Source organism: Perca flavescens, chromosome 23 (genome assembly GCF_004354835.1).
Source record: "Perca flavescens isolate YP-PL-M2 chromosome 23, PFLA_1.0, whole genome shotgun sequence".
In the NCBI taxonomy this organism is placed as follows: domain Eukaryota; kingdom Metazoa; phylum Chordata; class Actinopteri; order Perciformes; family Percidae; genus Perca; species Perca flavescens.
Window position 1 is genome coordinate 22,396,456 of NC_041353.1, and position 13,179 is coordinate 22,409,634.

General features: G+C 40.8%; 1 long non-coding RNA gene across 2 annotated transcripts in view; it reads left to right on the top strand.

The window, feature by feature from the left end:
- Positions 1 to 3,714: 3,714 nt before the first annotated feature.
- The window catches only part of LOC114550437 (uncharacterized), a 68,083-nt gene continuing 58,618 nt past the window's right edge, over positions 3,715 to 13,179 (top strand). Inside the window, exons 1-2 of one of the 2 annotated variants that reach the window (XR_003691699.1) lie at positions 3,715 to 4,065; positions 5,375 to 5,508. This is a non-coding gene — a long non-coding RNA (uncharacterized LOC114550437). Of the gene's footprint in view, positions 4,066 to 5,139; positions 5,219 to 5,374; positions 5,509 to 13,179 lie in introns of those variants that run through there. The other variant, XR_003691698.1, reaches the window with a different exon arrangement.

The following is a 13,179-nucleotide window of genomic DNA, read 5'->3' on the forward strand; positions in this document are numbered from 1 at the left end:
AAACAAATGAAAAATTGGATATTTGAACCCATGTTTCTGTTTTTCCAAATGTCCGTTTGTGCTTAAAAAATTGAACTGATAGGCGTTACACTGACCATTTATCTATCCTGCTTCTGTCAGAAATTTGCAGAAACCAATCACAGACTGGCTTATCCACCTGGCGCGCTATTGGCGGGTTTAACACGATGACGATCGAGAAGCGACCAAGCAGCTTCTTGTTTAAATTCAACATGGCAGCCACCGAAGCGCAGCATCCCCGTTGACGCCGCTGTCGCTGCTACGTCACCCAGATCGTCGGTCTGATTGGTTGAAGGACTATCCAATTGTCTACGGAGTCATTTGAACTATGCCCGTTGATCACGCCTCTTGTGCAGTAGAAAATACAGAGCAGACTCCCCCGACTAATGTTCAATCTTAAAAGATTGAGCTTGGTCTGGTGATAGCCATACTACCAGATTGTAGTAAATCATGGCAAGCTTCACAAAAAGGATCTTAACACAAGTTTCACCTCTGAGCTGATTCCGCAGATTTCAGCCCCGTCTCACAGTCTTCATCAGTTGATGGAGTTTGGAGTCATCGAGGGACTGAAGCTCCATACTTAGGACAAGCTGAACCATCAACCAAGACAACTGAGCAAATGCTCTTCTCCAATGAAGGCCATAGCATGACAAACCTCTCCAGTAAGCTAGTATGTATGTTTTTGTCGCACAACTGTTTCCAAACTCGAGGCTGAATTTTCACACATAATCTCGAGTTTCATCTATAGAAATAGAATGAAAGTAGAACGGGTATTTCCATTCCAAAATGCTGAAAACAATCGTCATTTTCTTTTATATAGTCAAATGACCATGGCATTTGATGTCTGTTCTACGCATTCTATTTCTATGGTTTCATCATAGTTTTAAGGGATTTTGGAACACTGGCAAGCACAAATGGCAGTAAAAATTGAACTTACGTTCTCAGAAATCCTGAAATGCGACATTTGTAGCTTGAACACTGCGTGGTCATGGTTAACACTTATGGGTCCAACATTTTTGTATAATTTCGCAAGAACCATGTAATTTGGTACAAATTTTATAGAGAACATAGAGGAAAAACTTATTTAGTGTACTTTGTCTCTAAAGGCTCTTTTATGCTTCTGCGTCAACTCCACGCCGTAGCTACGCCATCACTCCTACGGCGTCGTGACCCTTTGGGAGTTCTGCGTCGGGGTTGAACGCGTTTCTTTGCATCGCGGTGCATTTCACTGCCAGAACGCTAGGGGGTGATAAGTCGATAAGCGAAAGAAAGAGCCAGTTTATGTTATGTTAGCAAGCAAACTTTAGCACAACTGCCCACAAAGTACTGCTTGCTGGCGAAGTGCTAATTTCAAAACGTTACTGGACACATAGACCCTTTACAATTGGATAACCCCGTCACTGTAACCAAAATATGTCTGAGTTTATTTGCAGAGCTGATGTCCGTGAACTAGCATGTTGCTACTCCCCACAGTAGGCTGCTTGAAAGATCGACTATCAACACACAGGACCAGTTGACCAATCACAGTCCTTGCGGTCAGCGTCGCATCGACGCAAAGTTACACATTTTTGGAGGTGCACATCGAGCTACGGCGGAGGGCTCGGAGGGGGGTTCGCGTCGACGTAGAGGGGTCTGCGGGGGTACGCTGTCGATTCGACGGAGAAGCATAAAATGGCCAGAAGTATCACACATACACAGGTTGTTGTTTTTTTAAACGTAGCATTTTCTATGCGTTTGGCCTTTTGTCCACACGCACACTTGTGTTTTATGTCACTGATCTTTTGGAAACTTTGATTTTGAGCGATCGATGCTCCATAGCAGCCAGGTAGCCTTTAGGTAATAGCCTTTTATTTTCAAGCATTTGGAAAATACCCATGTACGTGTTCAAGTATAAAACCTCCTGTTTGGTGGTTTGAAATGCGACTTGGTGCTTTAACCCTGGTATATCTACTTGCAGATCTACTTCATACTTCTGATTGGAAACTTCATTATATATGTTGAATTGAAAGCTTGCGTGCCCAGCTGAGTTGTGTTGGACTTAGTAAAAGGGAGACAAAAAAGGTTACAAATGAGTGTTCCTCAGTCCTTTCCAGATAAACACTGTCTATGTTTTCCCCATAACTACCATGCCATATAATCAAGGCCGTTATAGGAAACTGCCCGTTTGTTGAACCAGCTGGAAGAAGAGAATCCATCTTTATCTGGACAACATTTTGGATGTAAGTTTAACTCTGCACCTACCCACCACCCTCCTGCAGGACTTTTTATTTATTTTTATAAGATTATTTTTTAGGGCATTTTAGATCTTTATTTGATAGGAAAGCTTTAGACATACAAGGGGAGAGAGAGAGGGGGGGGAATGACATGCAGCAAAGGGCGGCAGGTCAGAATTGTACCCGCAGCCACTGAGGCGATACTGAGACTGAGACGTGGGGCGCACACTCAACCAGGTGAGCTACCCAGGTGCCCCCCTCCTGTAGGATTTCTGACCATCGCGTCCTGCTACGATTCTAAACACTCCCTCAACTTTCCTGCTCATCCTGCAGGGCAAACGAGCAACAGAGATTTTCTTAGTGCTGTCAGATTAGGGGTGAAAAATTCTAATTGTCATTCAGTAAAATGTGCGGTTGGTGGGGAGGTGGTTGTTCCTCTGTTGACACAGGTGTGTTTTAACCCTAGCGTCATGCCTAGTGCAGCTGTAAATGTCATCTCCCAGAGAGAGTAAAAGGCAAACCGAGCTGCTGGTGCCTAAAAACAAGCTGCGTTAGTTTGGCGGCCAGCTGAGATAATGTTGAGCCACTTCCTGTGTGACGTCCCCTGTTCATTCATTCTTCAACTCGAGTCCAGCAGTCGGCACCACTCGGCACACTGTATCTCTGACACATCCCAACTATCTTTACTCTCGTCGCCATGGAAACAGCCACAGACGTGCCAGGGAGATGTTAACACCCAGAGCTGGGGAGTGTGTTTTTCAGGACAGGACCTCTTCCCCCCCCCCCCCCCCCAGGGGTTCGAGTCCGACCCGTGGCCTTTTGCTGCATGTACAGTAGTATCCCACACACATTCATTTATGAATAAAAAGTATTTAAAGGAACACATTATTTGCTGTTAACCATAAACGCATACTTTATGTAACTAAAATACTAAATTCTACCTGGAGTACTGAACTTGCCATGGAGTTCCATTATATTAAAGAGAGAAGGCAGACTTCTCTACGGCTGCTATCTCCAACACTGGGCACCTCACGCCAAAATAATTTGTATTTATTAATAGCTCAAGTAAGTGGGGAAAATATGTATTTTTTTAATTTAGGGATGAGATGCCCTTTTAAGAAATGCCAGCGTTACCAAAAGACAAAAACTCGCCGAACCCATAAAGTCACAAAGAGTAAACAGACACGCGACGTTGGGCATTTTACAATAAAAGCCAGCCTAGCGAAAACATTGGGATTATTAATATGAAACTGACCGATTTTAAAGGTCCAGGTCCATTTCTTAATGGAGACACGATACGATATGATAGACACGTATCCTCACACATCGATGATGTTTTAATAAAAGCCCACCTGACACGACACAGATGATTACCAGCCTCTGTATATTTATACACACTGTACAAATGTAAGCAAGATGCTGTGTGCCGTCATACTGCGGTGTCACATTTAAATCCTGATTAGTGCCATGTAATGAGACTGGCGTGGTTGACGAGGGCCGAGTGAGTCAGCCGGTAGAGTGGGGGCTCCGTTTACAGGCTTTGTTCCAGGTGCGTACTCAAAAACGCTTTAAATTACTCACACGGTGACATGGAGCCCCTTATTGACAACCACAGGGGCAGCGTGTAGTGGCGTTCGCTAAGTGCTGGGACACACAAGGGCAGTAAATACCAGTGTCATCTCTGGGAGACAACAAAAAGATAACAATACAACAAATGCAGCAGAGATGAGGATTGTACTCCGTATTGACACTCCAACTGCAGCAGGAAGTGAGTCCATATATCTGCTGCGCAGGAAACGGGCCCTTCAGCCATCCTGTCCACCACTTCAATACTGTAAGTATGTGGGATACTGATGTGTACTCCTCCATTTGAGTTTATAACCTTTATTTAGCAGCAGTAAAGAGGGATGGACTGATGCACTGCTATGCAAATGTTCTCTTCAGCTATATTAAAGATGTTTCGTAATCTTTTTTTTTTTACTGGTTTCTGAAGGTCCGTAAGATTCCAATGATCCCTGGCAGTTTGTGAAAAAAAAAAAAGTCTAAGTGCAGCTATATAACAGTATTTTAGATGACAGTGTTTTTCACAGCAGTTTAGATAATGACATGGGAACTGCACACCGAGTCCACTGTAGACGAAAATGAGTTTTGTATCCAGATATATATTGATCTGCAAAACAAAAAGAATGGTTTATTTATAGCAGCCCACATGGGGGGGTCAGAGGTCAGCCACAGAGCTGGCCAATTACTCAAAGGACACATCAGACAGCAGGCTGGTTTTAACTGCCATCGAGTCTGATAGACTTAAAGTAAACATGCCCAATGCTTTTGTCAACCACATTAGCAGAAATTAAAAAAATATATATTTTGAGACCATATTCTACGGCTATTGTGTGGTGGGTCCAAGGTGGGCTGGCTGGCTGGTGTCCCCTCCTTCCACTAAAATGCACTATAATTTTCTGTCAGGCGGAAACAATTAATAATTTTATTTCTGATATAGCCGTCACATTTCTCTTTCTACATTTTTAAATGTGTTTCTTAATATTAGTGCGCCCCGGTTACCGGCTGTCTAAAAGGAAGAGGATTAGGGCGACGTGTGGAATTTTTTTTACATTTAAATTCTGACTTTAAAGTCATAAACCTGGGAAAATGTCAGAATCCCCCTCCAAAAATAGTCAGAAATCTGAATTTAAAGTCAGAATTCTGAGGAAAGTGGTCAGAATTCTGAGTTTAAATTCCGATTTCTGAGTTAAAAGTTCGAATTCTGAGAGAAAAAATGATGAGCATTATCAGAATTATGAGCTCAAAGTCAGAATTTTGAGTTCATTCTTAGAATTCTGAGTTGAAAATCAGAATTCTGACTTTATACTCGGACCTGAATGCATATTCACACACAATTCACATATGGCCCTAATCATATTCCAAACTTCCATCCGTCTATCAGTGTGGTGAAAAAATGGCGCTCCTGCCTACAGTCTGATAAAAAGGTAAAAAGTTGATTTAAAAAAAGTACACTAACGCTCAATGGACTACAGTATCAGATAATACTCCGGAAACTGTTAAATAAACCTGAAACCAGTCAAATTTGCCACACTTAAATTAACATAAACAACGAAGAGAATTTACGTTAGCTTGTGTTCCAGACAGGTGTTGCTAATGATTTCACAAAACGACCGTACCGAGCAGCAAATACAGAGGGAATTACAGTATTATCATGGACGTGGACAATGACCACTTCACTTCATGAAGAAAAAGAGAGGCTTCATCGTCGAATAACGTGAGTCAAATACACACAGTCTGTCTGTCTTTTTCTTTGTTTTGGTTTTCTGACACTTTAATGGCCCGCCATGGTGTTTTTACTATAAGTCTAGCTGTGCAGCTAACGTTAATGCTAATGTTGTCATGGAGGATACTGTTCCTTGTCTGTGGTGTGGACACTCAAGCTTATTCAAGGTCCTTATTACGTCTGTCAGCATACACAAGCACTAGCCTTCTGGTTCTTTGTTTGTGCTGTAATAAATTTAAATAACTTGAGTACGATAGGGGTTGCTTTTTTGGTATGCCAAGTACAGCAGATAGATAACAGTGGTGTGTAAGTCATGTATTTGATACATGCATTAGTAGTCTTTGAAAGAATGTCTTTTAGTATTCAGTATGGCCCTGTATGAGAGTAAAAGCTTTAGAGTTTATATAAGAAAACAGATAAGATGTGCATTGTTTATTTCTGATGTAAATGTAAATCTGTTGTCTAAAGGTCAGCCTAGGTGGTCTGCTGGTTTATACCACAATGCAACAGTAACATAAATCAAACCTGTGTTGCTAGAACAACTCCGTGTCTTACCCATAGACTGTAAAAAATAAGGTAATACCGTATATCTTTGATTTTTTATTTTTTTTTTTATATGTCTGACTTTGCTTTCCCTCAATTTGTCCCTGCACTGCGCCACCTCTTAAATCAGTGCTTTACTTCTGGGTTATTTTAATTTTCCCCTCTAAAAGAACAGCTGGCCCCAGTGTGGCCCCTGAGGTAAAATTGGGCCAAAACATCCACTGACTGTATTATCTAGTGGAAAAAAAAATGTAGGCCTACTGACTTTGTAATTGAATAAAAAAAAAGGTAAAACGTTTTTGAATGGATCCATATTCTGTAGCAGGCTATATAGGATATTTTTGAGACTATCATTGTTTGTACTGTATGTGTCTCCTGCGAAGCCAATGCAAGCCACAGCAACTCTGTTTCCTTGGAAATATATACAGTTTCAAACATTTTCACACCGTTGTATGATACCTTAAAATAGTTTGCTTTTGTGCTGACAGCAGGCGCTGACCAATGTGTTACTGTGACTGTAAACACAGACGAGAAATAAATTCACAGAGACAGAATGAGATCATTGTGATCAGGGAAATGTCTGTTTAATGAAGATGGGTGTGTTGACTGTCATTACCTATCTCTGTACTTCCTCTCTCTTTTTTTAGTGAATTTGCATGCTGTAGCGCTGCCAAAATCACTTTTAAATGCCACTACTAAAACCGCAAGTCAGGTTAGAGCTGGGCAATATGGAGAAAATCAAATATCAGAATATTTTTTACACATTTTGACAATTTTTTTAGACAATTGGTGCTTTCACAAAATATTTACACAATGAGATTTTTGAAAAATAATCATTAATGTGGACATATTGACTAAGTGGGTAAAGGCAAATAAAAGAACAGCTGCACCAGTCAAGAAAATCACTTTACTGTAATGTAGCCTTTAAAACCAGGAAAAGAAAACAGATGCAGAACACAATTTAAGACGCTATCTAGCCTCATATATCGATATATTGCCCAGCCCTAAATCAGGTCATTGGCTGACCAAATGGTATGGGATTTACAGATTATTGAGTAGAAGGGTTGCAGGTTTGCGATGTAGCCTACTGAAGAAGGGAAACACACTGCTGATCCATAAAGTCCTGACGATAAGCAGGGGGTAGAGGGGAGTATTAAATATTTCACGTCAGACATTTCCATTGATCCGCTGAAGCTTCTTATCAAGCTCCGCTGCCTCGGTGTCCTTACACAGAGAGAGATCATAGGCTGCGTGCACCCTGCAGTGTGTTAATGAGCCACTCGGGCTAAGGTAAGCCTGTGCACACCGTTGCATCAGGAGCGACGCGAGCGCCACTCGCAGCAGCAAACTAAATTTAGCCCGGTGGATTCGTGATCTCGCAGAGGTTGATTTGCTTTTCCCTCGTCCCGCACAGCAGCCAGAAAACCTCTGGAACTCTCTGGAGCTTTGTGTCTGTTAACTCTTATATTGTTTAGAATGGCTGTGTGGTTTTCATTTTGAATGTGGAAATTTGAGCCAAAAGGGCATTTATGCACACTTCATACTGTATATTACCGCCAAGTTGAACATGTCCTCTACATCTGTAGAGGGCTTTCAGGTCACAATCGTGAATCTACTTTTAAAAGGAACTGTTTTTTTTTTTTTTTTTTTTTTTTAGGATGGATGGAGCAAACTTGTTTCAGTGATAGCTGTTTGGTATTATAAACATGTTCTGCTCTTTTGCTTTTCTCTTTAAAACCAAATCCTCCGCTATCATCTGCCGGTCTCGTCAGGTGATGAGTGAAATCTGACTCCTGCTACTCTGTGCTGCGATGCTGGTACCGAGTTGATACCGAAGGACTGGTTCTCGTGACATCCCTGTTATGTTCTCTCATGTTGAGTATTTGCTACGATGCCCCAACACTCCTACAAGAATCACAAATGTTTCCTTCTATTTCCTGACCATATTGAATCCAAATGATTACACTGATATTGAGATTCCTAATAATCGACAGCATTCTCACACCCTGTGGTGTTTGTATGCACTTACTTTCATATGTTTGTTTCCGTTATCTTACTGTAACTGCACAAACTGACACTGAAAATCAATTAAAAAGGATTCAAAAGGCACCTTTACTTATCGTATAAAACTAGAGTCCTCAGCATCACACAGACATTGTAACAGCCCCTGTGGTTTTGAATACTGTTGTGCTGCAGCTTAAGTAATGTCCTAATGTAGCCAGACATCCTTTTAATGGATTTAGACTGAAACATTTAACACCTTGAGACTCTCTGGTTCTTGTTGTTTATTTGTGCTCTGGTGCATTCAGGCGCCAAATTACTGAGAAAACCCTAAAAGAGCCCGATGGCGTCCATTCTCAGCTTATCTCCTTGCAGTCACTGACGGAAGTGTAATTAACAGAAAAACATTTAGAATCCATGACACTCCGAACAAAAGAGAAGGCAAGTATCTACAATGGCCTGTGCTTCATTATCAATGAGTAAAATGGCTGCTCGAGTCTTAATCAGCTATGCACAGCAGTGAGCAGAGTGGCAGAGCTATGGATGGTTGCCTACATAAGAATAGTAAATAGATCGAATTGAGGCAATTTCTTTGCCGGTTTCCACCGACTTCCAAAAGATACCGTTCACATTTTTACCGGTACTTGAAATTCGGTTCTGTTACCCAATGGTACTTTTTTTGGGGTACTTTCCCTCTGTAATAACAAAAACATTATTTCAGTTTTTAAAATACCAACGCCACACAAAATAAAACTCCTCCCAAACCCATCCCTACAACCTATGAAATCAAATATTTATTCATTTCTCACACTGCACTGGAACTTTTATTCTTGTATTTGTATCTTGTTCTATTTTCTTGTTTTTTATATTCCATCTCTTTTTAAATGCTCTTTAATGTTTGATGTAAAGCACTTTGAATTGCCTTGCTGCTGAAATGTGCCTTAGAAATAAAGTGAACATGCCACTCAACCGGGCATAGAGAGACTGTTGGGCCTACAATCTCCAGCCTGTCATTTTTAAGTTGTTTCCCTAAGCAGTATTAGGCTGTGTGCTGTATCCCCTACACTGACAAAAGTTCTGGTACATATTTTGGTTTCTAAGCGCCAAAGCTCCCTCTAAAAAGGCCTCTTTTCCCCCAAATACTAACAAGTGCCTGGACATCTTTGTTTGTCCGACACGCGTTCTTCTTTTTTACTCTTGTGGTCCTCGTTCAAGTCAAATACCTACCCAACGAAAGGAATATCCAAATAGTCCAGCCCTACTTATTTTGATGCAAGGATTTGGAACAACATGGAACCAAAAGCAGTGCTCTGTTTATTTAAATGTAAAAGTGCAATACAAGTATTTTGTCCCTAAAGTCAAAGAAAAATTGTGGTAAATAACCGTGACCTCAATATTGAAATAAAATAATTGTGATTATCATTTTGGCCGTAATCGTGCAGCTCTACTCCCGCAATCATTTTGATTGTTTTTTTGATCTGTCCTCCGTGAGTCCAACAATGTAATAGGACCACAGCGCTTAATCGGTGGAGTACTCTTTTAACTTCTCTTGTTCAAATATAAACCCAATGTAGTTTTGCATTTCCTTCCACAAGAAGTCATAATCTCCACATCTAACAAATTTTAAGATGCATGTTTTTCTTACTGCTGATTATAAAAATGATAGTGTCATTAGGAAGATTTTAAGCCTTTAATATGGTTATGTTTGGCGGTGTTTGCCTGATTAACAGGTGTCTCAGTCAGCCTGTCACACACAACTTAAGTCAGGGCTCCATACTAACTTTTTTCACTAGGAGCACAGTGGCCCCCAACTGAAAATTTCAATCAACATGCTAACCAAATATTCACATTTCTACTAATTTCCACTGTATTACTAATAAATACTTTGATAATAGATGCAGAAATTACAATGTGCTGTTTCAAATTCAGTGTCACTTTGGAAGATTCAACATAGAAGGCACCATTGCTGTCATGACCGTAAACAAAATATAAAAAGAATATACCAGCTCTAGTCTACAATTACAATGAATGCAAACATGCATTGTTTAGGCTACTACCCTTAGGGTTGGGTACCTTTCGCATCTGAACCAATATCGGTACAGATACCTGGAATTCTGTTCCAGTACCCAACGGTACTTTCTTTCCTTCTGTAATTACAAAACAATTATTTCAGTTGTAAAAATAATTCCAAACCTATTTATCCTATGTACTTAGAACATTGTTATTTTATTAGAATATGTTACACTCTAAAGAAATTAAACAAAAATAAAAATCCTACAACCTATTAAATTGAATAATTATTAATTTCTTACTCACTGTAACTTTTATTCTTGTATTTGTATATTATATTTTAGCCTGTTTTATTTTCATCATGACCGTTTTGAATTGCTCTTTAATGTTTCATGTAAAGCACTTTGAGTTGCCTTGTTGCTGAAAGGTGCTGTAGAAATAAAGTTGCCTTGCCTTCAAACCTCAGCCTGTCAGTCAGTCCTCAGGGCATAGAAACCACTCTTGTGACTGCTGCTTGTCTCAGAGGAAGTGTAACGTCAACAGCACCGCGACCGCTTCCGCCTCGCCATTACTATCATATCACAGCAAACGCTGTCTGCATGAAGTTTTTAAAAACTGTAACCACACTTGAAACCACTTTCTCGGCATTGCCGTGACTTCAACAAAACTGCAGAGCCGATGTAGTTTGCACCGTCTGCAGCTCTGCGTGTGTGTGCGAGTGTTTGTGTTAGAGCTCTGCTCTCTGTCAACTTTCAGAGAAGACAGATAAGCTTGCGCTTATGCGCTCAGGTACCGACATTTCAACATTTAACGTGTAAAAAAAAGGGGCAAATTTACACGTGGGACTGGATGTAAAATTCAGTCGCACACTCTCAAATTTTGGTCGCAAAATGCGACCATTTGGTCGCAGTCTGGAGCCCTGTTAAGTGGAATTTCTGTCTCCACAAACTAAAAGAGACGACGACTTAACCAAAATTAACGTTTCAAAACATTCCTTGAGCAACCTATTTTAGACCTGACAGATGACACATTTTTGTTTCTCCTCACTTTCCGCTTTTATCGTGAAATACAGTTTTTAACAATTCAAACAAAATAGCTCTTAGCTCAGCAGCATCCATTAGGCATTTCATGTCTGACAGAAAGAGCAAAGCGGGTTGGAAAATAAATGTTTAATATAGAATTAAGGGTGTGGGAGCTGCAATTCACAGGATCCATTTTTACTGCTCTTAATTATCTGCTGGATTATTGCCAGCAGCGGTATCGGAGATAAATTGTAATGCATTCGATAGTGGTTGGAGCCTTATGCTGGGTTAAAGAACAGCACTAATTACAGCAGAGAAGCCTCCCACAACCAACCAACCCCCACCATGTGCTCAGGTTACAGTATATGTCTTGTTTTTCTATCCTGATTCTATCCTTACACATCTACACTAGTGTTTCCCACAGGGTGAGAATGTACTTGTGGTGGTGGGTGGCGCAGGATTTGGCGGCGCGGCACATGATGGCTGGGTTCAGTAATAAACTAGTCAAAGGAAGACGATACAGATACTAATGAAGTGTAGCCATGATGTGCTTTGTCAATTAAATCTGGTTGGCTTGTCAAATGTTATGGTTCAGCAGATAAAATACCTGTTGCTAGACGCTTGTCTCACATAGTCAGACATTACTCCACAGCACAGCAGAGTAGCTAACGTTAGATGCTGGCTTTATTGTCATAAAAGCCTGTGCTCAACCAGAGCTCTGTACCCAACTGACAGACCCACTTCCTCGGCTTAGAATTACGGTGTGAACTGCTAAAAATACCACTACCTTGCTGTCCTTTTCCACCCGACTGAACACTTTATTGGCTTAGAATTACTGCAACAATCGCTGAACACACTGCAAACTCACAGTCCTCTCTTTTCAATTTACAGCCCCCCTCTCGTGGCTTAAATAACTCACCGTTGTCGGCTATGGCCGCTGAGCAGGCTACACGTTGTAAATAGCCGTGACCTCTTGTAACGTTAGCAGTTAGCAGGGTTAGCATGGCGGCATTAGCCAGGACCAGTTGGGATCACTTTACTGGCTGTGTCTCCATTGTTTTTGCGAATAACCAACTCGGGTACTCTAGCTAAATAATTCAATGTGAGTAGCTACACGAATGTTGAAATGACAAAAAATGCCTGTCCATAGTAGTTGTGATAAATTAGCCAGAAACTATTTATTTTTTTAAATTAGCCAAGTCTGAGTCCTTTTGGGCTCTAAGCTGTCTCCATCTTTCAAATACATCTCTTTTTACAGGTATATTTGGCAACCCGGCCTGGCTGACAAACTGGGCGGTTGATAACAACACACAGGCAGAAATTCCGTCACGTAACGGAAATTCTGGCATTAGCATTGTTGTCAGAAAAGATAGTATTTCAACTTGGCATGTTTCCTTAATATCTGATGACGCATTGGGGTCATTTTTGGATTTATTACAGTAAATATATTACATATTGGACCTTTAATACTATACTATGATCCATACAGAAAGTTACATGTTATTATGAATCTCAACACTGTCTCCTCCTAACTCCTGTTAAATCATATAAGACTAACGCTATCTAAAGCTAATTCTTGTTCATTTAGATCATTTTTTGTTTTTTGAAGTATATTAATCCATGTTTTGGGGATCCTAAACACACTGTTCTGTACTATACATGTCACTGTTGCACTCATTTAGCTCTCACCTGAGCAGATTTCAGTCATTCAAACAACTCTGAGTTGTAGTTTAAAACTTTCGCAGCCCACTTAATAAAATCTCAGGTTTAATTCGGGCTCGATTCTATAAATACAGTTAATGGATACATGCACGGAGAATGGAAACTGAAGACTCGGTTTGCAAATATTAGCCATTGTGACCAACCAAACTCTGATGAATGACGTTTGGGGGGCTGTTGGAGGTGTGGCCGCGGTGTTTCTATTCAGTTAATCCCACGGCAAGACCACCAGCAGCACGCTACTACTGACGATATCCTCTGAGCCTGAAGTGCAACGTTGATGCTGTCATACACGTGGCGCAGGACTTCACGAGGGGCAGGGGCTGGAGGCCGCTGATCTGTGTGCGCTGTAAAAAAAAGTAGAACC